This window comes from Ambystoma mexicanum, chromosome 3q (assembly GCF_040938575.1).
Source record: "Ambystoma mexicanum isolate Mex_15411 chromosome 3q, UKY_AmexF1_1, whole genome shotgun sequence".
Classification (NCBI taxonomy): domain Eukaryota; kingdom Metazoa; phylum Chordata; class Amphibia; order Caudata; family Ambystomatidae; genus Ambystoma; species Ambystoma mexicanum.
This window is the reverse complement of record NC_090926.1, coordinates 1253399054-1253422334: the sequence shown is the minus strand read 5'-3', so window position 1 is coordinate 1253422334 and position 23281 is coordinate 1253399054. Positions and strand designations below refer to the sequence as shown.

Genomic DNA, 23281 nt, shown 5'->3' with positions numbered 1-23281 from the left:
ATGCATTGCTCTGGTGAAATGTACCTCGCCCAATTTCCCTGTGGAAACCTCTTTAACAGGTGCGTCTGCATGCTGGCACGTAATCCCTAGATAACCCCCTCTACACATCCCAAATAGCCTCGCCACACAAAAGACGAGAATTCCGGGCAGAACGTGATCACGGATTTAGGGGCAATTCGGCTGGGAACTGCCTGCGGCGCAGTCGCCATCAATCCGTCCTTCAGCTGGCAGCCGCCACCACCACCACAACACTGACTCGCTCCCGCCCGCTGCCGTCCTCCTCTCTGCCTCCCGCGTGCCATGATCACGTGACGCGGGCGCCGGCGACGTACGTGCCCCGAACGTAACGTGCCGGTCACGTGACGAGGAAGAGGCGTGCCCACGCCAGCGTCCATTTCTAGCCTGGGACCTAGGCACTACCTTGGAACAAAAAAAAAAACAAAAAGAAAAAAAGACACTACGGTTTCGGGACAATGACGGGCCGCGCCTCCTCCGCTGCTCATTAGATCCGCCAATCGGCTACCGGCTGCGCAAGGCTCTGCGGGGGCGAGCACTAACCCGGTGCAGGTGCGTTACTTTCCGCGTAATTAGCGCGCGTCCGGGGGCTGATGCTGTGCATCTGATGCAGTGGACCCGGGGGCTGGAGGGCGGGCAGGATCCTGTGCGCTCTCTACTCGGGCGCTTACTGCAAGAGTGACCCGTTCAGCCTTTCTCTGTCTCCTTCTGTTGTGCATTAGGCGTTCTGGGGAGGGGGCTTGGTCTCATGGGATTTATTTTTCAAACGTATTGGGATTCGGTACTTTTTGTCTAATTGCTTCAGGCGACCGAACTACAGGTCCCAGAGTGCACCATTGTTCATCAATGCCTATTGCTAGATGTTGGAGGCCCAGGCTGCGTTCAGTGCTCTGTGACACGGGATCGTGAGCCATTGCATTGTCCTGGTGGAATCGTGTATAGAGGGTGGAAAGGCAGGCTTCTGTAGCATAGGACTCTTAGTTTACCTTCTGCTTGAATTTCAGTTCTACATTTAGGCTTTTGAAAACATGTATCTGCTTCAGCGCATTTCGAATAAAAATGGTTGATCTGTGTTTGAAATGTTAATATGCCTTGCCAAGTGGCCATTGTGCACGCACAGCGAGGACTCATTACATAACCTTTACAGGGTTATGTTCCTGGATAATGGAGACATTTCTGGCCATAATTTAATGGCTCATGCAAATGTACATTCCCCTATTTAGATCTCTCTTCAAGTAGTCCTTATTGTTGCAAACAAAGCTTCTATACATTTTGTTATAAAATGATAACATTAGTGTGCCTACAATCGTATTGCCCATTGCTTTTATTTCCCCTTCTGTTATTATCTGCGTGTAAAGAGGTTATGAGTGGCTTTGATTGTTATGTCTGCTTGTCTGCAAAAAAGTGGCACCTAGGTTATCCTGACTCTAGTGCAGTGGTCTTCAAACTTTTTTGGCCAGGGCCCCCCTGAGCAAAATTTGGGCAGGTCGGGACCCCCCAGAAATGCCAAATGGACAGTATATATTGCGCGCCGTCACCTGCTCCCATCAAAGTCGCTGGTCTCTCCCCACCCCATCACACACCCAGGGCTCTCCTCACTATCCCATGGTTCCCGCCCATTGTGCTCCCACCATAGTCCCTCGGTTCCCCCATCCCGTTCCCAACACAGTCTGAGGGCCAGTGGCGGCTGGTGAATCTTTTTTAAGTGGAGGGGCATTAAGGGGAGGTTCGGGGGGGTTTCCCCCTGTGAATTTTTTTTTAAATAATAGGTTAAAATGTTGCATTGTAGAGCATACTTTTAACAAAAAATGGGTAAATAGCCAAACAGTTTGCAATTGTTGCTGGGAGTCCAGGGGGTAGGCATTGATATTTTATTTCTATCGCGCTCGTACACAAGTGTTTCAGAGCGTGACAAGGCAAGGGAGGGGAACAGAGGAGAATAAAACAGCGATCTTACTAGGCCCAGTGACATTGAGAACGCGCAAGTGTGAGGGGAAAAGTGCATGGAAGGGGGGAGAAGTGGAAAGTGCGAAGCAGAGGAGAAACAGATAAATAACAATAAATAAATAATAAAGGCAACAAACAGTGGTAGTGCAGCCAGCAATTTGCAAGTGCTACGTTTAAGGCAGCAGACAGGGTAGGTCTGATAAGTGCAGGAAGAAAGATGGTTCTCCTCAAGTTTTAGAGTGGCAGGGCGCTGTTCCAGAGGGAGGCCCCAGCCGAAGACGGAGATCTACCCCCAGCTCGTTTCTTTGATAAACGACTGACCCTGAGGGAGTTGGAGGTAGAGGAGTGAAGAGCTCGAGAGGGGAGGTATTTGCGGAGGAATAGCTTAAGGTATTTTGGACCCAGGCCCCAGAAAGCCTTGTGGACAAGGCAGAGGGTTTTGAATGATAGATGTCCGGTAAAAAGATACCATCCCTGTCCCCTGGGCCCCACTGGTCCTAACACAATGAACATGATTATGTGTATATGCAAGGCGCTGCACATTCATACAGCAATCACTCTTATCATTCACATGAGCATCCATCACCATACACTCACTCATAACGCATCCATACACATGTTTAAATAAAAACAATGAACATAAACGTACCTTCTGCATTGGCCTGTGTGTGGGTGCTGAAACGGCCTGCTCCAGCTGCTCTGTCCTTATGTGCGAGGAGGCGCAGGAGCTCCCCCTCGGACATACAGACATGCAGTGCCCCAGCCAGCATTTCCAATGAGCTATGCAATGCTGGCGAAGCAAAACGCCCCAGCACTTGCATGGCTCAGTGAGCATGTGCGGCTGGGGAACTAAACTGAACTGTCAAAGGGAAACAGTGTTTCCCTTTGACAGTTCAGCCAGCCCAGGAGCACTCCATTAGCTGGATAAAGCAGCTGAGGGAGTGCTCACTGTTTCACTGGGCTGGCTCCTTAGCTCCTCCATAATGGGTGAGGGGCCACTGGGTGGGCGCCCCTTGCCATTATGGATGAGCCGCCAGGCTCGGACAGGCCTATAGGGCAATGCCTGTACCAAAAATGTAAAATGCTAGTTTGGGCCAATCAAAATGGGCCACCATTTTGGCCAATGTGGACCATTTTGATGAGTTACTTAACTATGCAGTTAGTAATGTTGACCATTGTTGCTGAATATATCACAATTTACTTACATTTTAACACAAAGCACCCCTTTGGGTACTATTGAAACAGTGGGCTTCATAACTACTATGGCGGTAGCTGTGCCGGTAAAACCGGCACGGCTGCCACTGGAGTTGCATCCGGGTCTGGCACCCGCGAATGGGCAATTACTAGGTCATGCCGAGTTAGGCGGACATGATAATTGCCCTTTCGAAGGTGCCGGTAGATCCCCATTCCCATTTGAGCCCCATATGGCTCAAATGGGAATGGGGAGCTCGGATGCACCGGCACCGTTAATAACGGTGCCGGTGCATCCGACGAGCTGAGGTCAGACCTGGCGGGGGCTGTCAAGCACCCACGAGCACAACTCTTACTATGGCGGAACGGTAGCAACGGTGCCGGTAGCTTACCAGCACCGTTGTTACTGGTCCGCCATAGTAGTAATGAGGCCCAGTCTGTGACTAAAGGAATGAATATCCATTTACAACTGTGGGCCACTTTTTCATTGTTGCCTGAGACAGTTTCATGCTTCAGCCCGCCCATGTGGGCCACCCCTGCCCATTTCTTCCAATCTAAAAAAAAAAAAAAAAAAAAAAAATCTTTTTTCATGCTGAGCTCTCAGGGCCCCCCTGGGATGCACCCGCGGACCCCTAGGGGGTCGCGACCCACAGTTTGAATACCACTGCTCTAGTGTGTGGTAGGAAGAACAGGGAATGAAAAAGAGAAGGATGCACAATAGGTTGAGGATGCAGCGAGGGGGAAGAGAGGGATTGTTATCGTGTATACATACATGCATGCGGACCATGTGTCTGATATCAAGAAGGTTATCAGTATTTGGGTTTAGTTCAAACTCTATCATCTACGTGAGGCAATAAATAATGCTACAGTTAATGGTATTCATGTAATGCTCTTATGGTGTTTTGGTTGAGTGATGGGCTCAATAAGTGCTATATGATCGTTACTCAGATCTGGGATGGTAATTCTAGAGCAGATCAGTTGGGAAGTCTGAAGGCGGTTGGAGACCATAAGGGGAAGAGAGGGGAGTGGTGGTCTGTTAATAGCTTTCTAGTTGATGCACAAGCCTGGCACTTCAATGAGAGCTCTTGTCTACTATGGTTTATTAGGGCTGTATTTCCTATGAGATAAGTTGTTTATAACGCCCTTAATACCCAGAGGTTTCTGAGCGCAGACCCGGGATCGAACCTGTGGTGCTCCGTGTCGTCTTGATTCTAAGGCGAGCACGTTGCCCCTGATCTAACCTCCCAAGAGGAAGGAATAATAGAAATTCAGAGAAAAAGGGGGAGTACATTGTATTCCTGTCTTGTTAAGTGAGAATAGTGGAAGATTAACTTCTATGCTACTGTGCCCTTAGGAACGAACTGAAAATACCTTTATTTACCATCTCTTTGTTAAACCTCAGGAACACCTTTTGTTTAATGCATTTAGCTGTACTGCTAATGGACCCCCGTTTAGGACATTTGTATCCCAATTGTATATGGAAGATGTTGGAAGGGATGTGGGGAGACCCAGTGCTCTTTTACAAAATCTATTTTGTAGCTTTGGAAGACACCATCATGTTTGAACGCACCCTCCACATACATTGTATGATCTCTGCAGGCTTTGGAGCTTTAGAAATAATACATTTTAAGCATTAACTTGACTGGCTAAGCCTTTTTGCCAAAAACGAAAATAGCGACTGAGGCGTGTGACATTCTATTTGACTACTTTTCTGAATGGCCTGCAGAAGATAAAGAAGGGATGAATCTCCTGTCCAGCCGGCCATTTTCTAATTGCATCTTGGGGAGATGGACTTTTGAGAATGTCATTGTGGTGGATTAGAATACATTGATTTTTAAACCCTGTCCATATGTATATTTAACTTACGAAAAGAGTTTGGTGTTCTAAAGATCAAAATACTTTAATCTGCATAAAATACCATAATATGCATAAGCTACCATTGGTACTATCCTCTATCTTTTAAGGGTCAACCACGTTAACATCACCCTTAAGGTGAATAGCTCAGGGGAAACGCACTAGCATTGGGAGCTGGACGATACCATACAGCATGGGTTTGATCCCCGGAGAACCGCTTAGGAATCGGAGGAGTCTAGCATCAAGTACTATATAAACAACGCATAACAAGTTTGTAACCCATTTTAAAAGCACATGTAAGTACACCCTACACCCCCGTTCAATATTAAAATGAGTGTATATCCACTGTTGCTGCAATATATTACCTCCGCTGTATTATGCACGTGCAGTACTAGCCAAAGCTTTTCACAGTTAACAGAGCTAAATGCTGTTGCCAAAACCATATGGCAACACACTGCTTTTCCTCCTTAATGAAGATAGTTGGCTACAATTAAAGATTTAATTCAACCCCCCTTAAATGTATCAGGGCAGTATATTATTATTGTCTGAAACCCATTCTTGAAGCTGGTATGGGATTACCCAGTCAAACCGTTTGTGTGCTGTCGAGAAAGGAAACAGCCCTGTAACTGCCCGGTATAGCTCCGCCACCCTTTTTGTAAATGTGCGCAAATTACCATAAACATCCATGACTTGGGATAGATAGAAAATCACTTTTATACAATTTTTACTACAATGATCAAATGCATATATCCATACTTAAGGGTTCTTTTTACTCGGCACCCAGACTCTAGTTGCATTTGCACAGTTCATATTTCTGCTAGGGATAGTTTGTTATATCCCGCCCTCCCCCATTAAGGCAAAAACGATACTCTGACAACCAGTTCGTAGATGTTCATTCCAAACCATATAATTTGGTGATTGGCTAACCCAGCTTTCCAATAGTACATTTTGTTTCTAGTTCCTTCCCCTCCCAGCCTTAAGACGTCCCTGGGTAAATAGCTCAAAGAATCTAAGCGAGTAAGCCAAGGCAGCAGGACACATTTAAGCAATATTACATGAGTGGGGGGCATTACCGGGACAGGTAATACTCCGCGACAGCCGTTACAAACCTGAGCGAAGCAGGGGCTTTAATGTATGCTTTGGGGCCTTGCCAAGCCCAGTCATGCCCTGACCCCCGCTCAGGTAATATTGCTGTTAGTAACCCGGCATGTTGTTTTAAAAAAAAAAAAGGGAGAAAAGTTGGGAATCAACGACTTTGCCGTTTCGCAACGTAAAAAACAAGACCGCGCCATAGATCAGAGTCGAGGAAATTACGCGTAGTACCTTCTCCCTTTCCATGGCGGCCATTGCTGGGTCGGCGATGCACCGGAACACTGGTGTTCTGGGCGTCTGAGAGGGACCAGGCTCCATAAGGTAGGTAGGATGGGGATGGAGAGGAGACGTGGAAAGGGCGGGGAGACGCGGGCAGCGCCGACTTCCCTGTGATTTGGCGGGGAAGATAACGGCCACCTGCTCTGATGACGGCCTAAGCCCTGCCCCGCCTGGTACTAATAGCTCTTCATAAGAGTCTTCAATTAGTTGCTTTTTATGGATGGCTGTGCTACCTCACATGATGCTAAGCTTGCACAGCGTGCAGAGTGGAAGTTTATATGGAGTGCTGACTTTTTAGGTGTGTACTGCACCTGCTACCATTTTCAAGGTCTCAAGGTGCTATTGCATATCTGTGCAATAGGCTAGTTTAGGGTTTCATGGGACAAGTTTGGTATGGAGTTTGAGGATTGGTAGGTAGGGCACGTTGTACAGCCTGCATTGTTGTGTTAAATTGCGTTGTTCAGGTGGGAAATTACAGTGCTGGTCTTTGTTTTGTAGCGGTTGTTGTGTAGTTTCTGTAGGGCTTTGCTGGCTGTGTGGTTTCCTGCATAGTTTTCCCTGTAGCGGATGACTGGTGGTGGGCGCTGCTGTTGCGTTTCGCCGGTTTGTCCTCTGTCGTACAGGATTTGTTGGAATTGTATCTGTGTATTTGTATTTTATTTGTATAGCGCGGCAAGCCCGGGGGCATCTGGGCGCATTTCTTAAAGGTTACATAGTTACATATATACATTGTAAGGTACACACAAATACAGGATAAGAGATGGATTACTTACAAATTTAGCATGCTAAGCATCAAGGATACGAGATACATTACTTAAAAATAGAGCATGTTGATCATAGGGCAAGGAGCAGGTTGGCATACTTACATGATTGCAGGAAGGTTCACATGTAACAGGTTGGGCAAGGCGTAAGTCTGGTATTGATGGGCTAGTGTTCTTGCGCTACGAGCCAGGTTATGGTTTTACTTCTGAAGGAGTGGAGGATAGTTCATTTCTGAGTGAGGTGGGTAGAGTGTTCTATAACTTCGCAGCAAGCACATGAAAGCTGCTACCCCCAGCCTTCAGAAGCTTGAACCTCGGTACCTTGAGGCAGTGTGCCTGGGCAGCTCTAAGGGGACGGTCAGAGGTGCTTCGAGTGAAAAGATTAGACAAGTACCTCGGTGCAAGGTTTGCAAGGCACTTGTGTGCGAGTGACAGCCAAAACTACGGGTCTCTCATTGTCAGAATGTCTAAAGCAAGAGTCCTGTGTCCAAATTACTATTCTGGCCCTCACACCCTATTAATTCTACGGTGAAATGTCTTTGACCTTGAGTGGTTTGTAAATGTTCAAAAGGAAAATGTGTAATTTCAACACAAAAGTTCCAGAAGGACAGAGTTCCATATTCTAGAGGGCAGCTCCCTTACCCTGGATTTCTGTGGTACGTTCAAAGATATCATTCCTTGAAATTCTCTTATTTCAAAATGCAACTGTTCTACAAAAACAACTTGGCTCTTTCGCTTATCTTGTTTAAATGCTCACACTTTGCAGTTTTTTTACTTCGTCTGGTGTTCTACCAGGGCTTTTCCCACATGTTCTCTGCACACACTTTTTTAAACGTAATGATTTACTTTATCTAACACAGTACCTGCCCGATACACTATCTTGTCAGGGTTTTTCTTTTATGTGTATTGCATAAACTTACAGAACTTAACGTCTCTTGCTTTTTGATTGCTTTTCATTTCAACAAAAGGTTCAGTGTTTCCTTCTCCTTCAAGTATTTAATTTGTATCTTTTACATTTATTTGCCTTCAGCATGTCTGCCTGTATGCCCCAATGTCCCTGTTTCCCTCTCAGGAACTCAATGGCTCTTGCTGGCATTATTTCCTCTTCCTGCGGGCAGCCGATGGTGGTCGTTCAACTTCTCTTCTCGCTGCCTTCGTGCCTCGGCTCATACTGCCCGCAGGTTTCTGCTGAGCTTTTCTGCTTTCCGTTCGGCTTCAGCAAGTGAAATGCATCTGCAAACGTTCAGGAGCCCTATGTTGGCTTCTGGCGTTCTTGCATCATGTCTCCTCTCGCAGACCGCTTTCCACTACTGTCTTCCTGCGCCGGCTGGCTCCATGACAACCTCTGCAGCCTCTCGATCTGTCTTGCCCAACGCAGCTCCCCCTCTTCCAGCAGTGCCTGCCAGTCAGCTGTTGCTGCGATTTAAATCTTCCGGCTACAGGTCTGAGCTCATGACAACTAGGGCGCAGCCTTTACTCTTGGTATTTTCTACTTTGATTTACTCAGTCTGTCTACCTCGTTCAAGTATTCTTGCAGTTAACGGAATGGTAGTCCATTTTATATGTAGACTCTGTGTTGTTCTCAGAAGTTGTTGGCTCTTAATAAGTTGTAGGCAGAATCTGTTCTTCTGAGTTTTAGTAAAATCTTGATGGTTTACAGTACCCTTTCTAGGTTAATGAGGGGAGGCAAAACAACATGCCATTAATCTCCCCCATGTGATCCTCCCTCGTATAGCTGCCCCAAGTCCATGATTAGGTAACTGCTGCCATCCCCAGGCCACATGGGGAGAGGTCTAAGCCAGGAAAGGAGTGATGACACTGTCCGATTCATCACAGGTAGATCAGTGGTAGACATTTAGGTGCTGGCTGGTTGGGGGTTCTATATGCATCAACATCTCATGCCTAATTGGGTAACCAATTTCACAATACTGCCTAAGCTTAATCTACTATTGTTGCACTGTGTAGATCGCCTGCAGCACCCCCTGGACTGTCAATTAGATGTGTTGGGGAGTTATCTGTGTACTGCACTTGACTGTATTCTGGGAGAGGGAAATGTGCTGCACTTGGATGGATTATTTGGGGTAGGAAATGTGACGCAGTTAGACTTTTGAGGTTAGGAAATGAGTTGCACTTAGATGGGCTTTTGGGGGTAGGAAATGTGTTGCAGACTAATTGCACCACAAAGATGTATTAGGATTGCTCCTTCTGTGCTTAACGATCTGTCGGGGTATCTTGCCTCTGCTCCGGTGCATTGGTACGGCACCTGACCGTTTCTTGATATTAGCCTGCTTGTACGCTTTCAGTACCTGTAAGGCCAGCCATGGGATTATACATAGATATGCTGGTAGCCTTGCATTGCTACTAGAAGAAAGCACATGCAGGTTAATGCATGTTACGCTTGGCGCATATGCGTCTCATAATGTTTGGCACGCCAATGATATTAGTTGGTAACCCTCCACTGCACTTCTAACTGCTTAGGGTAGCCATTGTTACTTGCAGAGGTTATATGCAGTATCCTTGATATGGCAGTTGGTATACTCCTTTTGGTTAGCATTTGTAGCACTTGTAGTAAGACTAATATAGGTAACCTGTCTATTGCGCTCAGAGAATCCCATTAGCCTAGTTTCTTTGTAGCCTGTCAGTCCCACCTAGATGTTCTAATTAGGACAATTGCACTTGGGACTTCAGGGTAGTGCCTCTCCATAGCGCCTCCAAGTCTATGAAGGTGGCTGGCTTTTTCTTCACTACAGAAGATCAGATGACGCAGCGACATCAAAGATAAGCTCCATCTGAGCTAAAGGTACTCACAAATGCACCACTTTGTTAGACATCTGCCGCAGGCATGGCTATCCTTCCGCAAACTCTAGAATGTAGCTACGATTATGCCAACATTTGTTAAACAGCTGCCTTCTGAAGGTGCCAAAAATTGAATCACATTAGTGTGGCCAATAAAAACGTCAATTTGGAAGATAAATAAAAAAAAAAAAGTCTAACTCCTGCAAAGGTAATTCAAACAGCAGTGACATTATATTGCAAGCATATAACTGGAGGCAGTACAAATTGGCCAACTGTTCTTTTTAGCCTAGGCATTTCAGGTTCATATCGGGCTAAACACTAATACATTAACCAAATGCATAATAATATTTACAGAATATCTAATGGAAATAAATTAAACAAAAAACAGGAAAGAACAAGAAAATAAGAGAATAACACCAGTTAGATTAATTTCAACAAAACAAATAGGCAAAAATGCTATCTATTGCAAGTTTCAAGGTCAGATTGATTAACCTTAGTACAACTGAGTTATTTAGTACATAACTGAGCTTTCTTTGATAACCTCTGGAGGTTAGATTTGTAGGTTCCACTATTGGGGTCCACTACAAAAAGAAACAATAACCCTCTTAGAATCCTGTCCTGTTACTGTTCTTTAGAACTAACCCGTTCCTCAAAGCTGGTCTATTCTTACCGGCAAGCATATTTGGAAGGCATATAGCAAACGGGATGCATCATTGAAGAGATGCTTTTTAAAACATATATGAATGTGCGCGTGAACTGCAATCTAACCCCAAAATTAGGGGAAATTGGAGAGCGCCTGGCATGTTCATAGGTTTCTGTGAACTTGTATTGCTTATGGTTGATAATCTAGTGCAAATGATTTTGTTCACCAAGCAGCCCCATGAATAATAATTTAGTATTTAAGAAAGATTTTGTTTAAACATGTATTTGACTCATTTTTTTCCCGTAATAATTTGTGTTGCCCACTTCTATTTCTCCTCTATAAGCATCCAACTGACCCTCTTCTACAATACGAAATTCAGCAGAAGTCTGAGTTGGGAAAATGTTATGATGGGTTCTTAAGTATTTATACTTGAAAGGATACACTGTCAAGTTGATGGTAGTCTTGAGTTGTTTTATTCAGGTACATAAGTTCAATCAGATGCCATCAAGTCCACAAGGAGATTAGGAAGTAAAAGACAGGAACCCACTGGCTCCCACCGCCCAAGCTCGCATATCTCAACTGCCAGGGGTGGAACACATTCATCCCAAGGATAACTGCCTCTAACCAAGGATAACTGCCTCTCCATCGCCCAAGCAACTATAGGAGCCAAACTAGACTATTGTAATGCGCTCCTAGCCGACACCTCAAAAAAAAAACCTATCTAGGCGAGCAGCCCTCAGCATACCGAAAAGAGAACACATCACACAACCCAGAAACACAGCTCATTGGCTCCCAGTCAATGACCGTATCTTCTTCAAAATTCTCACAACCACGCATAAATGCATCAACCTCTCAGCTCCATCCTACCTATCTGACACGATAGGTAGATCACAATACACCAATCAACTAACGATACCTCGCATCAACAGAACCAAGGCAGGAGGTACAGGCTTCCCCTTCCTCGCACCGAAGCTCTGGAACTCTCTGCCCACTGACCTCAGAGCTGAAACATCTCTCTTCTTCTTTCGAAAAAAAATCAAAACTGCCCTCTTCAACTAACCTTGTTCTCATGTTCTCTCCTGCTGCTCATTGCATATATGTTAAAAAAAAAAAAAAAAAAAAAAAAAAAGAATAGATCGTCCAATGTAACCGTACGGACATGAATTGTATGTAACTAAGCATAAGCAACACTGTAACTAGCGCCACAATGCCTTCGGTCTGCTCTGCGCTCAACAAATGCAAATAAATAAATACCCAAACATTTCTTTTTCTCCCCAGCTTTACGATTTAGTTCATCGTATGGGTACGGACATGTCTGATGCATCAATTGCGGCTAGAGTTTTATTTGCTGTTATCGGCAGCTATAGATCAACCTCTCGTATAGTAAAAGGGGAGGTGTAGTAGATCAATGTCTTTCTTACATTCCCATGGGATATTGTACGTTTATTACACTAGTCAATGTTATGCTATTAATGGTCAGAAGCCAGCTTTGAAAGAACACAGGACTGCACTTTGAGCAAATAGTTGGATGTTCCTGCTTGAGAAAGCCAGCTGAAAGCAATCCCGGGCTTATGTGTTTTGGGTGGGGATGGGGCAGCACGTGGGTGTGAATGGTGTGATGAATCCTCACAAAACACCTGCCTAAAGTCTCCTCCCAAGTGTGCAGGGGAAGGCAGAATCTTCCTGATCTTAACCCTGTGGATGGTTTTAGCTGGGTGGATCTCCTGGGAGGAGAAATCTCCCCAGGGGAAAAAGAGGGTTCCGTTGGGAGACACACACTATCCTCTTTAGAAAGGGAGATTTCTATGTTACCAGTATATTTAATAGCTTGTTGTAGTCAAACTTTCCTTCCCATGGATACCCAGATTGAGGGTAGGGAAATCTCTTGTGATGACCAGAGAAATGATATATCCTTTGACGTCTGGTGAATGTAATTCTTCCTTGAATCTGAATCAATCATTACATATCTAAAACCCTTTCCTAAGAATGTAGCCACTAAGCAATATAAAGGCAACAAAGCTGGAGTTAATAATTGTGAAAGAAGTGATAACGGTAACATTGGGGACTTCAAGTCCCACAGTGCCTCGGGGAAGAGTTACTCAGAAGCACTACACTGCAGTCCCTAATACTAAGGACTTGGCCATCTACCAGAGAAGAAGAGAATCCACCGATTGGAGTCTGTGGCAAGACTGCACTGTGGCTTACCTACATTTAAATTTCTATTTAAGTGGCCGTGAGACGTGACTGATGCATGTTTTGTCTAATGTTCCTCGTGCTGGGGTGAACATTAATTCCATAGCCTCCTAGAGCAACCGTTGCACCTTTATTTGGTTATGCAATATTTGTGGCCAAAAAGGAATGCCAGTTAATGTAAATAAAAGCAAAGTTATGGTATTTAGTATGGAGTGTGTGAGAAACCTGGCGGTGTCTCCCTGACTAGTCCCCGGGCATATGTCATCCAGGTGGCCAGGACATGGCAATCGCTTTTGGATCCAGTCCCTGGGGGTGGACCAATGAGGGAGAATCACCTGGATGTGGGGTCCTCAGGAAGTGAAAGTGGAACACCGGGTGAGACGCAGTATCCCCCTTCTTTCAACACATTTCCCCCCTCCTACCACCTAGGATATTCTGAAACACTGCCCCCTAACCCCTTTTCCAACTCTTTCGCACATGAAAGACAACGGACAAACACCAGAGCCGTTTACCTAATGTGTCCCAACGCAAGGGTCAGGCAATTGGCCTGAATCACACACCCCTGATGTCCCTTTCCCTTCCCCCACAGGGATAAAAGGTGGAGCACGAGAGCAAACTACGAGAAAGGCAGGCCGCACTACGAGACAGCTATCCAGGCATGGCAGTTCAAGAGGAGGAGAAAGACGGCGCATACCGAGAGGGTGACAAGGAGAAGCGACCTTGTACTTTCTGACCAAGGCCAGGGGAAATCTCTGCAGAAGGAATCGTAAGACCGCAAACAATAGCCATTGTGTGTTGAAGCAGATGTCAACGGTACACAAGACCCATCCTCGGCTGATAACCAAGCCGGAGAGAGACTCTTGTCTCCGTGGTACCAACCTTGACTCCAAAGGGGAGAAAGCCAAGTGATTCATCACAGCGCAGAGTCGATAAGAAACCAAACTGTGTTGAACCAAAAGTAGCGAACGGCCTATTGATCTTTGAAAGCATAAAGAGTGATTGATGAAAAGGAGGGGAACACCAGCTGCAGATGAGCCAGGTGATCACTCGAGAAACTCTGGGCGATTACCTGACTCTTGAAACTACTATTACCAGAAGGCATTGGGAAAAGCTAGAAGAGGGTGAAAGTACGGGGGTCGGGTACAGTCAGTCTTTGACCGGCAGATGATTGTGAAAAAGGGAAGTAATTCCACACTGTAAGAAAGTAAAAGGAACTGTGAGATTGGCAAGAGTGAACCCGAAGGAGGGATGCAGATGAAAAGGGGTGAAGTCTAAAGTCCCAAAGGAACAGTGTGTTGACTAGAGCGAACCCACCAGGTGGTCCACAATGAATTGTTTGAAAAGACATTAAGACTTGTGAATACCACAGAGGGGTCTGCGGCCGGAAGAGGGGGACCCAAGGGTGAAGAATCGCCACCAAAGTGCAATCCGAAAGAACTTTGTGTTTGAGTATTTGAACTATCAGATTCTCGGAAGCAGGAGAGACAACCTCTGAAGATCCTGATATTGATAAGAACTTTTTAGAAATCTGTGCCCAGAAGAGGGGGGATCCAGATGTGAAAGACCTCACCCGATGTATCTGTAAATAGGAACTCTTTGGTGGTTATTTTAACACATCAGGCCCACGGCGGCAAGTGACTTTTTGATAGAAAAGAGACTTAACCACTGAGTGCCCTGATTGCTGAAAGCAGAACTGTTAGCTCATGCTGGGGAAGCTTGAGCGTGTGCTGTCCTCAAGTCCCACCTTGTCCCGTGCTGAAAACGTGGGGGAGACCTCAAGAACTACATCCTGACTTATCATTTGTGAACACTTCCTTCTTTCTTAAGAACATTATCCCACACTTCTTTTTGTATTTGTGTAAGGATTGGCAATAGGTTTTTATTAGTATAGGCCCCTTTATTTAGCACAGTGCTACTAGGACTACATTATTATTTGATGGTCGATGCTTGCTCCAATCTTACATTTAGCTTTAGATTAGGTGTTTTTACAACCTACCTTTACAGTCTTATAAACACCCTTGAACTGTGATCACTTGTGTCTGTCTATTCTTGATACCATGCCTTCCTTACAGGTGAAAAAGATGCCTTGATGGTATACCACTATTATTGTTGAGCGCCTTTGTCTAAATCGGGGATTAAACAAGTTGACCAGGCAACTGGTGGAATTCTGTTTTTCTGGTACTTCTGGGGGGGGGGCAGAGTTCTTCCAGCCTTAAAATGTCTGCTGCAAAATCATGTGTAATAGTGTCCACCGCAGTGGTAGTTTGGGCACTTACACCATCACACGCCTTGCTGAAAGGGACTGAATCCTAAAATCTTTGGTGGGAGTAATTAATTGAACTGTATTATAGTTGTTGTTGGCTCCAGCCCTTTTGTATGCGAGCAGTGTGGTCTAGCGACGAGGCTTTTATCAACGGACTGACTTTTGGCGGACGCTTATGTATAGGTCCCTTGCATGTTATTGGCTAGCTATGGTAAAATCAACATCATCTGATTTAGGTCTCTAAATTTCCACTAAAACATAGGTTCCATAAACAAGTTAAATGGATATAAATAAGCTTTTCTGGACTACCTGCAGAGGGAGCTAGATCGACAAGGACAAGAAAACTACTATGAAACCTTACATGACGATATTTATCTTAATATTTTGAATTGTTAGGCGAGTAAATTGATAACCTGGTTCAATTAACTGCCTCTCGAAATGGTTGCTTGGCATTGGACTCAAGATCTGTTTTGCAAATTTGATGGATTATCACTAGAGACTAATATGGCAGGTAGCAAATTTATGAGAATGGATTAAATTATCCTATTACTAATCGTCCTCAATTGTAGTTGGTCTCGTCCCGCTTATTTTTATCATGTTCAATCACCATTGGTGTTTAGAGCGTGTTCTATTAGAAGAACTAACAATTTGAGAGAAGTATGTCTGCGCTGGCTACTTATATTTTCATGTTGCCATTTTTTTCTGATAAATGAAAGTATAGTTTGTATGTTATATGTAAACCAGTGTTGTCTATAAATGTCTTTAGCCCATTAGCACGCTGTGTAATACTACTTTTATTTGATGTGCTTATCATTTTACTTGGAGTTTCATTCATAAAAATGTTTTGTGGGTCGTGTATGTTAAGTTGTGTTATTGATGTGCTATGTATTCTGGTTTTATCACTTCAATCAGAATAAACGGATTATGGTGATGCGGTTGTGGCAATGGAGTCAAATTAGCAGCAAATGGTGCAGTTCAAAGTGCATTAGGCCAGTGACCTCACCCAGCAGATGACGGGTTTTAAGGACAAAATGCACCCTTGTATTGGTACCTGCCAGTGTGGGGTTGAGGTTGTGAACTTGTGATGGGGTTTGTGGTCGCTGGCCCTTGGTGCTCGTCCAGGTGCTTTGTTCGGTAATCTTGAGTGGCTAGGGCTAGAGTGACTCTGAACGTCACAGGGCAATTGGATGGGAGGCCCCGAGCCGTGCACTATATACACCATCATGTAGCGTAACCTGATATAGCAGGATTTGGCTCATCGCCTAATGTGACCATGAAGAAAATCTAGATGAAGAATGAGTTCCATGGATATAAAAACATAAAAACAAGTTGCCCTCAGCTGGACAACAGATGACGAGGTTAACCACCTCCAAAATCACCTTCACAATACAGCTAAAACAAACCGACCATGGGGAGTTTGCGTTTCCGGATTTTCTCGCATCAACACTTCAACAATGCAAACGTGCCCTGCTCTCTCTGTTTGCATTCATCCCCTAGTCCACCTTTGGCAGACCATGAAAATGACACGGGTTGAGCTCTAGCAGACTGCATGGCATGGTGTGGCAAGCTACTCTGCTCATGAATGTTGGTTCTGCTGCAGTCAGCCTGCTATACTAGGATCTGTGGTGCCCAGCGTGGCTGTTCAGACTATGGACCTAGTATGGTGACAACAAATGTTTGTCTCCTACCTCCTCCCTTTACTTGTTCCCTGCACTATCTGTAATGTCGTCAGGCCTAGTACGATAGTTGCTTGTTTTGTTCCTCAGTGCGGTAGTCTCCTGTCTGTTTCCCATTTTCTTCCTATCTGTGTTTTAGCTCTTGCACTATCTGAAATGTCGCCAGGCCGAGTACGATAGTTAATTTCACATCCTTACTGTTCATGGCCTGTAAGAATGTCATTGTATTTTCCCTTGTTCCCTCCCTTGCCGTGAAGCGCTTCGAAACACATTGTGTATAGGCGCTATATAAATAAACTATCATATCACATGCAGCCTCCTGTGAAATCTAACTGATAAAAGGCCAGATGTATGTGCTTGTTGGTGCATCGCCTGTTGTCACGGCTAAAGGGAGCTGTTGCCTTCTGATGTATAGTGGTCCTGCTGTGCCAATGTAAACCTGCACTTTGGCCCGTGGACACTGGCTTCTACACTAGTCAAGTAATCTGGGCCTGAGGCAGTTGCAGGGCTTCACGCGACTGCCTGGGGGGCACCAGCTGAGTGCCGCCACCGCTATGTATGCCTGTTTTGCTTTGTACCAAGAGCGTGACCTGCTCAGGGAAACCTTCACCATCTGCAGCCTGGGTTGTGCGTGTGCGATGCCATTGGTTGGCTCTAATCCCAGGCACAGGCGGCGTTCCTCGAAGCGCAGCAGCCACAGAGGTTCATTTGAGGGCAGAGGTGTCTTGGAAAGCGAGGGCGCCCCCGTCTGTTCCCTCCCCCCCCCACCCCCCACGCTATTCCGGGTGCTTGGCTCTGTAGCTTTCAGTCAGATGGCAGGAGGCACCGCTGCCACTCGTCCCCATTGGTAAATGACTTTCTTTCACGGAGTGGGCGTCACGCTCGCTTGTGCCCAGATTCAGCAGGAGTATGCAAACGAACAAATACACGTTTGCATTTATTGAAAGCTAAAGGGATTTCACAAGATGCACTCCACAAGGGCCACAATGTTGGCTGTAGCAGTCCCGTTGCTGGGTGCTTCACAATCCTTTACAAAGTCGTGACATTTAGTGAATGTTACTGTCCGTTGGTGGGGGAGCAGATGGACATTTGGAAACGGTACAAACAGCCTGAACCAAAATAACATTTTGTTAGAACAACACTTCTAAATTCCTACACTGATCACCACAATAGCTAAGAACCTGCTCCCATACCCCACAACAAATGACTTTTCCCCTACTTGCTGAAATGTATTGATCCACTTTTAGTTTTGGCTATTGGGTGACACTTAAGCACCACCTATAAGACAAATCTGTTGCATTGTTGTCCAGTTAGGAGGGAGAGGTCCCGCCCACTAGTTGACCATCGCCGCCCAATACACATCGTCCGGGGATTGCTTTGCGCTAGCTCAATCAGGCAGTAGCCTCAAACATTGGTTTGCCAGTGTTATTTCTAAGCAGCCTGCTGAGAGTTTTCGTCATTGCTGTGATGAATGGTATCATCTTAAGAAAGCTTTTTTTTTTTCTTTTTCTTCGCTGAATTTCAAGGGTTTTGTTATGCTAGATCTTCTGCAGGGTCCACTGGTCATGTTGCACCAATTATAAAAAGGAACAGTCCTCCTGCCTAGTAACCAAACAGATCCCTTGACAAGGCCCAGTGGGCAAGCCCTGCGGCTCTGTCCACCTTACAATGGTAAGGCACAAAGACAGGGCGTGACCTACGGCTGAGGCCCATAGCCCCCACCTAGTAACAAACCATGCATGGTTTTCAATTGCCATTAGGTGTGTGGAGAATGTCAAAGGCTACTTATTGGTACCAAGTGCGCAAGGGGCTGCACCGAATTTCCCTACAGACGGTACATTGAACACCATGCTGGCACATCTGGTTACGTGCTGCGCTGTACATCAAGCAACACATTGTATGTCCAGCATTGCTATAGCCAAACGTATTATGAGCATCTATGTCTTGCACAGCAGCCCATGCAAGAATAGAAGGTATTCCTGTGCAACCTGTTAAATCGTCTGCTCCCTGTGTACCTCTCAAACTAGTTGTGCATCGCAAGACTGGGCAATGCCCAGTTGTGGGCTTTAATGAAGGGACACATCATCCACACCTTCAGTCCTTATTAAATGGTGAAGGACTGGGTAGAATCGAAATCCAAGAAATATGGCATTCTGTTTCCATGTGTTGGATCACCAAACACAATAGCTTAATAGAAGGCCAACCTTAAATTGGACAAATGGAAATGTGTAATGCTGAACACCATATTATGATTTTGGGCATTTGTATAGTTCCTTTTACCATTGGTATGATTCCAAGCACTGTGGGTTGGATGCCATCGGGGACCGCAGTCCAGGTCGGTGGAGAGAGTAATGTAGTAAAATGTGCTTGGGTGCACTCTGTATGTGTGCAGCCAGTGTGCAGTAGGTGCTGTGTAGCTGCACACTAGTGCTAGGTGAGATGTGGTGGTTGTGTGGGATCAGTAGAATATGTGCAGCAAGACCGATTGACTTGGGTATCTGCATTCTGGCGGCGTTGGTGTTTGAGAATGAGATTGTGTGCAGGTAGGCCGATTTCGAGTGGTGTAGCTGCAATCTATTGTTGGTGCAGAGGAACGAGTTGGCATAGTGGTATGTTGTGAGGATCTGTGTGCTTTCCTGGGGACCTTGTTGCTATTGAGCTTCCATTGCCTGTCGAGGGGGTGGTATCTCCTTGGGGTTCAGGCTGTTAGGCTAAGGTCCTCCCTGTGTCGTGTTGGGTCAGATTGTTTTGGTGAAGACTGACTAGTGGTGACAGGCAGTTCTGTCCCAAAACTCATGTTACTGTATAGGTGCTAGCAACGTTCTCTGACTGTAGTTCTGCTAAGTGGATTCCCCGATAGGTAGTTCTACTAGAACATTGCCAGATAGTTGGGAATGTCAAAGAATAAGTGATATATGGCATGACATTTATAACGCGCCTATACACAAGTGTTTCAAGGTGCGACGAGGCAAGGGATGGGGGAACAGAGGGAAGACTAAGCCAACAATCTTACTAGGCCAGGTGACGATGAGATTGCGCAAGGGAAGTAGGAAGGGGAAACGTGCGGGGGGAGAGTGCAGTACATGGGGACAGAAGAATAAATAAGCAATAAGTCACAAAGTGCAGCCAGCTGGTGGCAAGTGCAAGGGTAGTGCAGACATCCGGTGTCAAGTGCTGGTAGGGGAATGTAGGGATACAGGAAACAGTCCCCAAGTGCGGGGGTTGCCAGGGAGGCAGTGCAGGTGTGCAACTTGTGGGGAGGGGTTCTGGGCCCGAGATCAGAGGGTAGCCAGGTGACCAGTGCAGTTCCAGTTTCAGCCGGGAATTCAGCAGGGGAGAGTAGGAGAAAAAGCAGAAGCAAAGAGGAAGGTATTGAGGTGCTTCCAGAACCCGAGATGGTTCTCCTACAGTTTCAGGGAGGGTGTTCCAGAAGGAGGCACCAGCCGAAGAAAGAGATCTGCCACTGATTCGTTGATTGGAGAAGCGACTGACCCTGAGGGAGTTGGAGGCGGATGAGCAAAGAGTTCGAGAAGGAAGATATTTTGGAAGAGAGATGAAGGTATTGAGGCCCCAGAAGGCCTTGTGGACAATGCAGAGGGTTTTGAACTTAATTCTCTCAGCCAATGGGAGCCAGTGCAGAGATTTCAGTCCTGGGGAGATACGATCCCTGGGCTTGAGGCCAAGGACAAGTCTTGCAGTTCTGTTCTGGATGAGTTGTAGAGGTCGGAGAGTAGAGGCAGGCAGAATTAGAAAGAGGCTGTTGCAGTAATTCAGCCTAGAGAGAACCAGAGCTCTGGAGACAGTGAGCTTACGGGAATGAGAGGAAATGAAGAATACCTCTGAAGAGGTGCATCTGGTAGGGTGGCTTCTTAGCGACATCAGAGATGTGAGGAGAGAAGGTGAGTGTGGCGTCGAAGATGACGCTGAGATTCTTAGCCCCACAGGTGGGAGCAGGAAGCGGGCCAAGAGAGGGCGGCCAGAGAGAGACTGGAAAGGAGGGTACGGGTGTGCCGATGAGGAGAATCTCAGTCTTGGGCATCAAGGCAGAGATCATTGGCTGCACACCACTCTTGGATAGCAGACACAGTCAGAGATTAGAGAAGGAGAAGAGGTGGCTGAGGGGAGCCTGAAATGAGTTGTCATCCGCACTGAATGCTGGGGCAGAGAGCGGCAATGCGGTGGGCAAGAAGTGGCAGGTATTGGTTAAACAGCCCGGGAGAGAGGTTAGACCCCTGGGGAACACCACAGGTGGAGAGAGATGGAGGAGAGGAAGGACCCAAGTTGGACCTGGGAGGGTCGATTGGAGAGGAAAGAGGGCCTGATCAGTGATAACCTGGTTATCACGGAGACGGTTGAGCAGGATGGCATGGTTGACTGCGTCAAAGGCAGAAGAGAGATCAAGTAAGATGAGGACACAGGGGGTGTTGGAATCAAGGTTGGAGAGCAGGTCTTCATGGATGTTCAGGAGAGCAGTTTCCTTGTTTCTGGCAGTTCTGGAGCCAGACTAATGGTCATGGAGAAAACCAACAGATTCAGTATGAAGATTGAGCTGGGAGATGGGCAGCTTTTCCAGGAATTTGCCCAGGAAAGGAGTGTCGGAGATTGGGCGATAGTTAGCCGGGTAGGCATAGGGTTTCTTAAAAAGACAATGCTAGAACGTTCCTTGCTATATAGTTCTCCTCAGGGATTTTCAAATGTGTAGGATTAGCAAGCAAGGGCTTTTCCTGGACTGATAGCGTAGTGCACATTTTCTGGCCAATGATCAAGTTCATAAGTGCAATTAGTGCTTGGGTTGATAGATTAATGGTAGGTAGTTCTGCTAATTACATTTCCTGGTAGGTGCGATTAGCAAAATAACTGTTTGACGGCCCCCCGGTTTCTGGTTCTGTTCTTGAATTTCCAGGTGTGTAGAATTAGCAGGCATGTGCCTTCTTGGACTGATTGCATAGTGCATACTTGCATAGCCTTGATCAGGGTCAACAGTGAGTGCTTGGGTTTCGAGTCTAGCACAGTCGGTCCAGATTATTGGCTATAGATAGCTCTAGGCCCCAGAGGGTACAGAATTCCTGCGGATGAGGTAATGATTAAATTCCTTCCACTGCATGGGTGCCACTACTTCGGGTTTCAGGTCTGGGCCGAAGGCTCCAGGTAATGGGGTAGATATCGTCTGGCCTGAGGCAAGTGTCTGTATTGATTGCGATACCACGCCAGGTGTTGGTCGTGGTGGTAAATCTAGTGATTCACTGCATTCCCTTATGTTTTTAGGCGAAGAGCCAGGTTTTGAGTACCTTCCAGAAAGCCATGTCTTCCCTGTGTCTAATGCGAGGAGGCAGCGAGTTCCACAAAGTTGGCACCAGGGTTGACTAGGCAGTCCCTCCGAGCCTTGCCGAATTGGAGGTGTGGACCACTTGGAGGAGGGCCGTGCGTGAACTCAGGGTGCGAGTTGCTTAGTAAGGCGTAATCTTTTCTCCTTGGGTAATACATAGGAATTTGAAGGTGGCCCTGTGTTCAATTGGGAGCCAGTGTAGGGTGCGAGAGCAGGTGAGATGTGGTCCCTTTGTTCCAATTCGAGAAGCAGTCTGGCAGCTGAGTTTTGTTCACTTTGGAGTGTAACTGGTAGGCTGGTGCACCCAGGTAGAGGGAGTTTGCAGAGTCAAGTCTGGATATGATTGCAGCCTATCTGTTGGGGTAGGTGAGGTAAGGGAAGATGGGCCTCAGGAGCCTAAAGTGGAAATTACAGGGTTTTGATGCATTGTTGATGTTGTGAGACAGTTGGGTTAGAGTCCGTTGTGCAGCCGAGGTTTTTGACGGTGATGGTGGTCGGGGGAGGGATGGGGGCTGAGCGAGGTTGGGAGACTAGAGCAGTTTTTCCACATAACATGATCTCCGTTTTACCTGGGTCATCCAGCGGTAAATGTCTGAGACAAGCTGCTAGGTCAGGGCTAGGGTAGGTGGTTGATTAGGAATTCTCAAGATGATGTGTAAGTCATCCGCACAGTTATAGCAAGAAAGCATTGTTATCAAGTGTTCTTTTCTCTCATTCAATTCTTGAGTAATACTTTCACTTCTATCACAACCCTTTAAGTGCAGCAGTTTTATCTCTGCCTCATGACTTCCACTGAGACGAGTGACTTGTACAGTATAATGATTCCCTCGGGCCCTCCCGTTACCTTTACGTGCAAAGGAGAACATCTTTGGGACCCTGGTACTTCTGATCTCCTCTGGTTTGCCCCGCCGTCGGCTTGTCTCCATCGGCTCTCTCTCTCCATCACATTTCCTTTTCTCCTTGCAGTGTCTGTGTTTCGAGAACTGACCAAACACCCTGCAGCGATATACCTGCTGTGGTATTGGCGATGGTTTGTGGACAGTTTGTACACCACAGATCCTTTGTGGTCTCCCCACCACCTTCCTCCGGGCTCCTGTCCTTCTGGCTTCTCTCACTGGTGACTCACTGTAGCTGTGGCGTCCCACTCTTCAGTATTGGGAGAGCTTTAAACGTGGGCTTCCTGGCTTCACTTCGCCTTCCCCAGGTGTTACATGGTTCCCATCTTCCCTTGCCTGCATATGCATC

At 46.3% G+C, this 23281-nt stretch overlaps 1 protein-coding gene across 4 annotated transcripts in view; it reads left to right on the top strand.

Annotated features, from left to right (window-relative positions):
- The first annotated feature begins 362 nt into the window (after nt 1-362).
- The window catches only part of SMARCA4 (SWI/SNF related BAF chromatin remodeling complex subunit ATPase 4), a 648210-nt gene continuing 625291 nt past the window's right edge, over nt 363-23281 (top strand). For all 4 annotated transcript variants that reach the window (XM_069604251.1, XM_069604249.1, XM_069604250.1 and 1 more), the window contains exon 1: nt 363-567. The gene's annotated coding sequence lies outside the window, so the exon portion shown is untranslated. The remainder of the gene's footprint in view (nt 568-23281) is intronic.